The sequence below is a fragment of the Apium graveolens genome, chromosome 5 (genome assembly GCF_009905375.1).
Source record: "Apium graveolens cultivar Ventura chromosome 5, ASM990537v1, whole genome shotgun sequence".
NCBI lineage: Eukaryota > Viridiplantae > Streptophyta > Magnoliopsida > Apiales > Apiaceae > Apium > Apium graveolens.
In genome coordinates this window covers 108,600,823-108,610,202 of record NC_133651.1, presented here as the reverse complement: position 1 = coordinate 108,610,202, position 9,380 = coordinate 108,600,823, and the positions used below count along the sequence as shown (strand labels likewise).

General features: G+C 33.8%; 1 pseudogene; it reads right to left on the bottom strand.

The window, feature by feature from the left end:
* Positions 1–471: 471 nt before the first annotated feature.
* LOC141660301 (monodehydroascorbate reductase-like) lies at positions 472–1,697 on the bottom strand (annotated as a pseudogene).
* Positions 1,698–9,380: the final 7,683 nt, after the last annotated feature.

The following is a 9,380-nucleotide window of genomic DNA, read 5'->3' as shown; positions in this document are numbered from 1 at the left end:
TCAGTTTTATCCTAAATAAGGTGATGTCTATGTTCAATTCAGACTTGAACTTGTCAGTCTTTGACATCAGTTTTTTATCTAAAAGCGATGTACATTAAATATTTTGACATCAGTTTTTCTTCTTTAAAAATGATGTTTATATTGGCACATAAACATCAGTTTTTTCATTAAAAGTGATGTACAATTATTTTTTTGACATCAATATATATTAATTAAAAGTGATATAAAAGAAGTTTATAGACAAAGTGTGTATATTTTTTATATCACTATTTTTTGTGTGCATATAATTTATCAAAAGTGTGATCATAATGGTTACTAGAATGCAATAATGTACCAAGATCCCTACGGCCTCTCTTTCTTGGCTTCCTAAATCATATAATAAAATTTCAAAATAACAGTAGCATTCGTAGTTACACATCCTTGCATATTACTACTAAATTTATTCTATAGGGAGATCAATATTCGAGTATATTATAGCATTTCTGCAGCCAATTTCAGAAACATTCTGAACAGACAAAAGCCTTGCCTTGGCAGTTTTTGGATCATCAATGACAAAAATGGTCCAGGATAAACCATTGTGACATCTAATCCATTGATCTTCACTGCTGCACTAAGCTCAAGACCGATGTATCCACCACCAACAATCAAAACCTTCATGTTTTTTCCACACCGAAATCTGTTAGTTTTGTAGCCTACACAATAGAACACAACACAACATTAAAACAATAGAATCAGAGAAAGGAAAAAATGTGCATAGATGGACTAGTTGAAAGGAAAAAATGTGCATAGATAATAAGTGCTTACTGTGGAACCAGTTGCAATAATGAGAATTTGATATTTAAAACCTGTCCAGCTGCACTGATCAAAATCTTTAAAGCAAGGTCTGCTTTTACTATTTCTGTGCTAAGAATCAATGATATCCCTATAATGGACAATTGAACTTACTTAGATCCACGTAATTAATATATTTTAAGGTACATCTCTGTACAGAAGGTTGAAAAAAAATGATTTGCATTACCTTTTGCAGAATAACACTCCGGTAGCATTATATCTTCCCCTGTTCCCACGCACACATGAAAGCCATGGAGTCTTGCAGGTCCTGTAAAAAGGATGAAATTTAGCTGAGTGATTGTATACCAATTACAGATACCTTGAGTAAGAAAAATATTAACCGGAGACTAAAGGATACAAGAATGTCATGCACGAGTTTAGACATACCCTGAGGGGATAAGTATGCCTTGCTCAGAGCAGGACGTTCATAAGGAGCAACCTGAGAGTGAATTAATTAGACAAGTATAACTAGTTGAAATAACAAAACATTTTGCTTTTGAAAATCATATACTACTTAACACTATGATCCGTTTGGAGAATACATTAAATATACTAAACCTATACTATAAGCAATTTCTTTGGAAGAAAACCAAAATAGAACATTATTGTTGGACTGGTAGCATACTAACTAATATAGATGATCAGAATGTAAGCAATATATTTGATAAAATTAGGGGCAAAGAGAAATATGACGTGATTATCTTTGGTAAAACAAGCAACTGATAATAAATTTTTATGAAGAGTTGGAATGTGAAAGACATTTTGCAACGAGTACTGAGAAATTGAAGCGAGCAAAAACAAGACCGGTTTCTATAGAGAAACAAACTAAAAATTCATCTGAAGCTCACCTGGTTCAGTTTTACCATCTATAAATCCATCTTTTCTTTATTCTTTCCAAAAAGCTTTTACCAAGACAAGTTTCCATGCCATGCTGTATGGACATCATGATATTTAGATGCATAAAGAAGCACCACATTTCCTCCTGTAATAATAGACATCTATAATGTAAGACTATTAGAAATCAAAAATTCAATAAAAATCTGCAGACTTGGGCTCTGCATTAACTAGATCAAGACATCTTTAGGGTCTACATCAAAGCATAAGGTTGTTCTAGACCTGATCACCAACTTGTTTGTGCATGTGTACACCTGTAACAAATGCTCTTGTGAGAAACGTGGTAAATTTCCAAAACTACAAATTTATAGTAGTTGGATCGCACAAACAATCAAATTCTGATCTAAAAAGTTATGTACTCTTGTTATGCGGTAACTTAGCTTCATTTCTTAATTACTATAGGAACAACGACTACCAATGTTTAAAATTTATACCTTTACTATGCCCAAGAACTGCAGTTACCGGACGATTCATTCCATTAAAGTGAAGAACTACAACTCACAAATCTTCAGCTTCTCTCTGATAATTACCATACTCAAATGACACTTCACTTTCCCTGGGTAACAATTCATTATAAGAAATAAACTACAACCTACAACTTTCAAGGCTGAGAATTATAGTGATAGGTAATGCCACCAAGGAAGTTTGTGTTGGATGAATCAAAATGATGTACACTCTATCATAAAAAATTAAAATATAATAGCCAAAGTTGTCATTTTTTTATATACACACTACCCTATAAATTTACCCATTCCCAGCAATTCCAGCATAATTACAGGCCCATACCAAAAATTCTAACCAAAATTGCTTTTATTGAATAACTATCCTGTCTCATGAACACTGCGTAGTAGCTACCACCTAATATAGACGCAAATGAGATCATATAAGAAATCACAAAATTATGATCTGGTAAGTTTAAACTTTAAAGTTTGTTCTTCTTAGTACTACTTTCAACTTCTTTCACGCTACTAAGATTAAATTCGCTACCCTTCTAACCATTTTAAACTATAAACGTAACTAAGATTCTATATAGGTAATTCTATACACATGAAGTATCTATACTAAGAAAAAGTAAACAAAAATGTCTTCAATGAAATGAAATATAAGTACAGATACATTTAAAAATTACCTACACAAATGACGAACATCAAAAGACTGATTCTCGGTCGAACAAATCCTCCTTTAAGTCAAACAAATCCCTAACTAAAAGTAAGAAAAAACAAATTTAAAAAAAATTAGGGTTTTGAGTTTAAAAATCCCCAATTTATAACTTAATCTAACTAATTAATCGAGTTTACATATGAAGTTTTCTAGCTTACTCACTTACAAATTCAAGTTTTGTAGTTTCAAATCAGGTGAATGAGATCCGAGCTCCGTATAAATTGAATTGAGTTGAGCCTCGAATTAAGCTTCAAGTCGAACAAATCGGGTGTAAGACTGAGTGAGCGAGGGTGAGAAAGTATCGAGAGAGGAGTGAGTAATGTGTGTGTTTGATTTTAGTTGTGTGCATAGCGGAGGTGAGAGGGGAGAAATTAGGGTTCTTGAAGAGAGTCGAGAGAGAGAATATAGTTGTCAAGAAGAGAGTTGTGGGAATATGGTCTATCTGAAGATTGATTTGGGGGGAACCAAAATTTGGTTAAGGGGGGAGAATTTTGGGATTGGGGGGGAATGTAGAACTAAAACTGAATAAAAATTTGACTAAGGGGGGAAGAAAAGGTTGGCGCAAAATTATTTTTTTTGGTGAATTTTAGACATTGATTTAATTATAACCGATGTCTACAAAGAACAAAGACATCACAAAAACACGGGGTGATGTCAATACTTTTTTTAACTTCAGTGGCAAAGTTAACCGATGTCTAATGTGTGATGTCTATTGACATTATTCTTGTAGTGAGAGCATGTGTCAAAAGCTGATGAGTTATTGTCAAATTCTGATTTCAAAACTCAACTCAAGGTTACAGCTATGAGTACAAGAAGTCTTCATGGTCTACATTCCATTACTCATGATAAGGTTGATACACTAAAGGAACATGCTGATAAGCTAGATCTACAGATCAAGATTGACAAGAATAGATATATCAGACCTACTCTTGAGAAAGTTGAAGCCATTGAGAAGATTCAAGAGGAGCAACATGCCCAAATTACCGAGGTCCTACAAAATCAAGCTTCTCAAAAAGCTCAATTTGATGAAATCCAATCTTCAGTTGAACTTCTTCTCTCTCTCTCTTACTTCCTGATGATGCCAAAAAGGGGGAGAAGGTAGTTAAGTCCAAATGCTCACCTACTCAAATACTGAAGAAGAAGGATGACAAAGGTAATGACCAAGGAAACTCTAATAAGAGCAAAGGTCAAGGAAAAGGTCAAGGAAAATCTTCACAGAAAGTAATTTATGATGTTAGCAAATCTTCTACACAGAACAAGTCAAGTTCTAATAAGCAAAGTATGATGTCAAGTTCTGATATTCTGATTCAGTCAGGATCTAAAGACTCTCAGAAGTTTTTACAAACTCTGAAGCTAAAGGGGAAGCAGACTACTGTTTATTACAAAGATCCTAAAATCCAGACACTTGATGAGGAGATAGCTAGAAGATTATTTATGAAACAAAATCCAGGAATGGATTTGGAAACTCTCAAGGAGGAAGAAGCTAGATTTGCAGCTGAGAAGACAAATTTTAAGTCTAAAGCTTCTGATGTAAAGAAACCTCTAAGGCCTAAGGAAAAAGGCATTGTGATCAAAGAAAAGTCAAATTCTGAGGCTTCAAAGTCCAAGACTAGATCACAAACTGAGATTGATCCTAAGTCGAAAGGAAAAGAAAAGGTTGGTAAACCTTTAAAGATTCAGAAAAAGATAAGTTCTTCTATTCCAGTCTATCAAGCTATAATGCATGATGATGATTTGGTAGAAGATGAAACTGTTCAAATTCTGAAGAGAAGAAAGATAACTGAAGAATCTAAAACAACCTCTGACACTGCTCAAGTTGTTCAAAATGAAGAATAGCAAGTTACAAAAGAAACGGAAAATTCTGATCAAACTATCAAGACATCAACTACTGACATTGCTCAAGTTGATTTGAAAAAAATGACAATTGCTGATAAGAAGAAGCTGTTATGGAAGAAAGCTACTCCAGTTGAACCAAAGTCCAATCTTATGATTAATCAACTCGCAACATTTGGGTTGAGAGCCAAGCAACCTAGAGATAAAGCTGGATTAGGTTCCGATGAAGAGAAGATACAAACAGGAGTAGAAGTTACTCTAAGAGATCTTTTCATGTTGACAGACAAACCATATGAACAAATCAAACAAAAGCACCTTGACAAAGTGTTGTCTGCTTAAATTGTGATAGATGCTCATGATAAGTAAAATCTAAAAGAGAAATTGATCTTATTTCTCAATGATGGAAGAACCTACTGTTAGTCCCTTAAAAATATGACAAGAATTACAAAAGGGGGTTGAATGGAATTCTTGAAACTTTTTCTTGAATAAAAATGTTCTAACTCGAATATATATATAAGTGTGAAGGATTAGCACAATGCAGAATAGTTACTTAAATGAATCAAACCACAAGTAATTAAAAACAAGAATCTTTAAAAACCTTCTGGTGGATTTGAATGATTCCACCAGAGATATATATTATATATCGAGAGAACCCTGTGTGCAAAATGCTCACAGCTGCTTACAACAATTGAATAGCTAAGACTATAGAGAAATGCTAAGAATTCTGCTTATAAATGTTTCTCTGCTTTGTTGCTTAGATCGATAGTTCCTTAGTTGCTACTTCTTGGTTTATATATCACCAAGATTACAAAGTAATGAGACAGGATAATAAAACAAAAACTATCTAGTCTATTACAATGCTACTTCATTACTCTATTCCAGCATCTTTGAATATCTTCATAATAGCATGGAAATGGCAATGCTTCTTTGTTCTCGAAAACCCAGTTGAATAGGCTACCACATTCCATTTGCATCCACTCGACGCATGTGACTGTGTTGTCACTGTCAACAGATATTTGTCTTCTTTATCCGTTGGGTTCATGATCATCCGTCGAGTTATTGATCATCCGTCGGGTTGTCTAGTTGATCATCCGTCGACTTCATTGTAGTTTATCCGTCGGGTAGCAATCTGACACTTGACTTCATTTCATTATGCAGAATTACAAAACATCATCTATGTATAATTAATCAACCTATTCTGCATATCTAGTTAAAGTCAACATGACTTGAATACTACTTACAAAATCTATATAATGGTGTATGCAGAAATGTGCTACAAACTTATTGTTACATAAGCTACTCACTCGATGGATAATAAGTCATCATCCGTCGGGACTATAATGAGTCATCCATCGGGACTATAAATCTTATCCGTCGAGTGCTACATAATTTCACTAAGTAAAATCTACCAAGGTGTTTTGTTCATGAAATCATCAAGTACACAACATATACACAACAATCTCCCCTAATTTATGTCTACTGGAATTGTAGCCATAAATTAAGAGATACTTGATGATAACAAAACACCCTAAAAATACAACTTTAAAAAGAAAGTAGATATTACTGAAAAGTGCTTCAAATAACAAAATGTACAAAGTTTTGCTCACAATCATTTTCAAGATGCTCCTCTAGCTTGAGCAGATTTATCTAGTTCCTTGAAGGTCTGGATCTCTTTCCAAGCTTTCTGTTGTTTTCTTCAATCTGATTTTGGAGCTGCCTGTGGAATTCCAGTTTATCAGATTCTGAGAGATTTAGCTTTCTTTGCATTTCCAAAAGAGTCTCATTGCTGGTGTAACACCCCCAAATCTGGGGTCGGGGATTCGGGTTGTCACGAGTTCCATTTCCCTTATCAATACTTAATCTTAACAGTCAACCAACTACTGAGTACTGTGACCCCACAATATACACACACACACCACAAGTTATTGTCTCAGAGATGAATACCAAAAATAACACAAGTCATTTTATTCCACAATTATAAACCGTTACACCTTAAAAGGGTTTCTGAATAATTTACATATTCCTTGCCATTATTACAATTCATATTATACATAAGTCTGGTTCATCAATAGTCGAAAACCTAGCCTATTGGTAGCTCCTCAGCTACGGTGGCATCAACGCTTCCAGAAAACTGCGGAACATTTTCTAACCGCTTGCGAATTGGAAGCTTGGTCTTGTTCATCTTTTCTATCTGTTGTTGTCTGATGAAAAAAGAAATCAAGGGTGAGCAACAAACCCACCAAATAATATGTATAATGATTAACAATATATGAGCATTCTCATAGTACTCATGAAAGTCATGGTCAAGAAGAAATGAACTAAACTGATATCTTAACGCGACCAACTCGCAAAATATTCAATATATATATATACTTTTCACAATCTTTGAAATCCTCTGACATGTATAATATACACAGAGTTCCAGTTTATAACTGTATAAAAATATCGTTGCAAGGTGATCTCATATATCTAACCTTGTCTCAACGTTTTTCTGAAAATCTTTGACATGCACAAGATAATCATTTACCAGATATAAGTTTAAAAGATGAAGTTACAAGATACTCCAATATACTTATATCTTTTCTGAATACTACTTGAACTACCACCGTTCAAGGTATAATCCGTTTCAAATAGTTCTTCACATAGATGAGACTATAAGCTAAGATTTGAATAGATTCAATCCTTGAAATATCATTATAAATAATGAAGTTACGAGATACTTCATTAAGTCCCGATATATATATACACCTATATATATACATTTCATACACTCCTTGAAAACCTCTGTTATGAAAATTATAAACAGAGTTGCAATATCCAATGAATTTGGAAAGGAGAAAACCTTGGCATAAACCTGATATCTTGCTGATCAGGCAAAGTTACCAATAAGTAACCTTTTCTACTGTAGATGGATGAATTCCTCGCCGGTCATCACCCTGGCCGCATTCGGACCTCGCGCTAGACCGTTACCCGGCCACTCACACATGGATGGACTGTCACCCAGCCTCTTACACCTTCATAGACCGTACCCCGGCCTGTCGCTTATGCCGACTCAATTAGATGGACTTACTTCCCGAACGTTGGGCAAGTAATCAAATTGTTTTCTCAAAACAGCAACCTCGTTGCGAATATAAAATACACCACAGAGCCGGATCCCTCAGGTTTTGAGCGAGTATTTAAATCCCCTTTAAAAGGAAGATCTTAAATATAAAAATGAGTTTTAGGATCCGCTCTAACTTTTAAAAATCATTTTGAAGACTCGAAAACACTTTAAAGAGTGTTTGGAGTAGTGCTGATTTAATAAAGTAAATCAGTCCCGATATATTAGAAAATATCTGAATATTACCATTTAAATAATATTCCCATAAGGATAATCCTTATAAAAATAATTGAAGTAAAAGTTTTAAAACTTATACTTTAAATGAATAATAAATAACCAAAGATATACTTATACGAAAGTACTATCTTTATTTGAATAATCGAAAATAAGTTTGATTATCGAAACATTATTCTTTAATAAAATAAAGAATATTATTTAGTAAATAATCGGAGTCATAAGTCCTCAAATAAATATTCCAATAATATTCATTAAATAATATAAACTGAGTCATAAGTCCTCGAATGAATATTCAAGTAATATTCATTAAATAATATAAACTTAGTCATAAGTCCTCGAATGAATATTCAAAGTAATATTCATTAAATAAAATAAAGTTATCGAATAAACCTTATTCGATTAATAGTTTTGAAAACTATATCAATATATATATATATAAATATATATATATATATAATATACTCGGGAACATCGACTCCCGGTTTTAGAAAATGTTCACCTTTGGGTCCCCTATACTAAGGGTATACGCAACTATGCTTATCTCTAGCATAGGTATTATGCAAATTATAAGCAATTGAATCAACAATATATATCAAGATTACGAAACAGACATGCATATATACCATATCAGCATGCTCCAATATATCGCAAAATTTGCTAATAACAATGATGCACTTATCACAAGATAATGCATATACATATATTTACATCACAACAACAGTATAACGGGTAGAAAACTTGCCTGAGCGACTGGGGGTGATAAATGGCTTGGGACGAGTCTGGTAACCTATAAACAACATATAAGTTGGAATTAAACCAAAGTCGCTTATGAATCTATACTTTAACCAATTAGACCCTAACGTTCGCTTTTGCGCTTAACGATTCACTTAGGTCGCTCGAGTACTCTCGGCTCCACCATTTTTAATAAATTAACCATTAAGGGTTTTAAGGCGATTCTTCCGCGAGCACCTTACCAACTGCCTAATACACTTTACATAAATGATTCATACTCCAATTAGTCCTTTAAGGTCTTTAAGCTATGTTTCAAAGTAAGACGAGGGGTAATGGTTCGTTCGCGAAACGCCGTTACTTAAAACGGTCGTTTCTCCTAAACCGTACATCGGATTCAAACGAACCACATATCAAAACGAAGCTCGTAACATGAACTATCTAATCATGGCAATGGTCAAAACCTAACAGTGAGTTCTCGGGTTCTGATGTTATGAACAAAAACAGTCTAGGATATTCGGACATTACGACGGTTATGTTTACGCGATTACCGAATTTGTACAACTCCAAATCAATCCATAATCAACCCACAATC